Source organism: Penaeus monodon, chromosome 31 (assembly GCF_015228065.2).
Source record: "Penaeus monodon isolate SGIC_2016 chromosome 31, NSTDA_Pmon_1, whole genome shotgun sequence".
In the NCBI taxonomy this organism is placed as follows: Eukaryota; Metazoa; Arthropoda; class Malacostraca; order Decapoda; family Penaeidae; genus Penaeus; species Penaeus monodon.
In genome coordinates, this window is record NC_051416.1 from 35795215 (window position 1) to 35795426 (window position 212).

Below are 212 nucleotides of genomic sequence, written 5' to 3' on the forward strand. Positions count from 1 at the left end.
CAGGTACACCTGTATGGACTATTTGCTTGTTGCAATCTTGCATAAAGCATTTAATAATGACATGCGCTTAGATATGAGTTCATGAATATCCAAAGAACACTTTTAAACCAATTTGAAATTGGTCATTTCCATTGTAAAGAGCACTTCAATATGAAGAGCATCTCAGAGGCAAATTTTTGAAAAAAAGGAAATATAAGTGAAATATTGTTTAC

General features: G+C 31.6%; 1 protein-coding gene across 1 annotated transcript in view; it reads right to left on the bottom strand.

Moving 5' to 3' along the window:
• LOC119593197 (striatin-interacting protein 1 homolog) overlaps positions 1–212 on the bottom strand; it is a gene marked incomplete at its 5' end in the record, with an annotated part of 39144 nt that overhangs the window by 34959 nt on the left and 3973 nt on the right.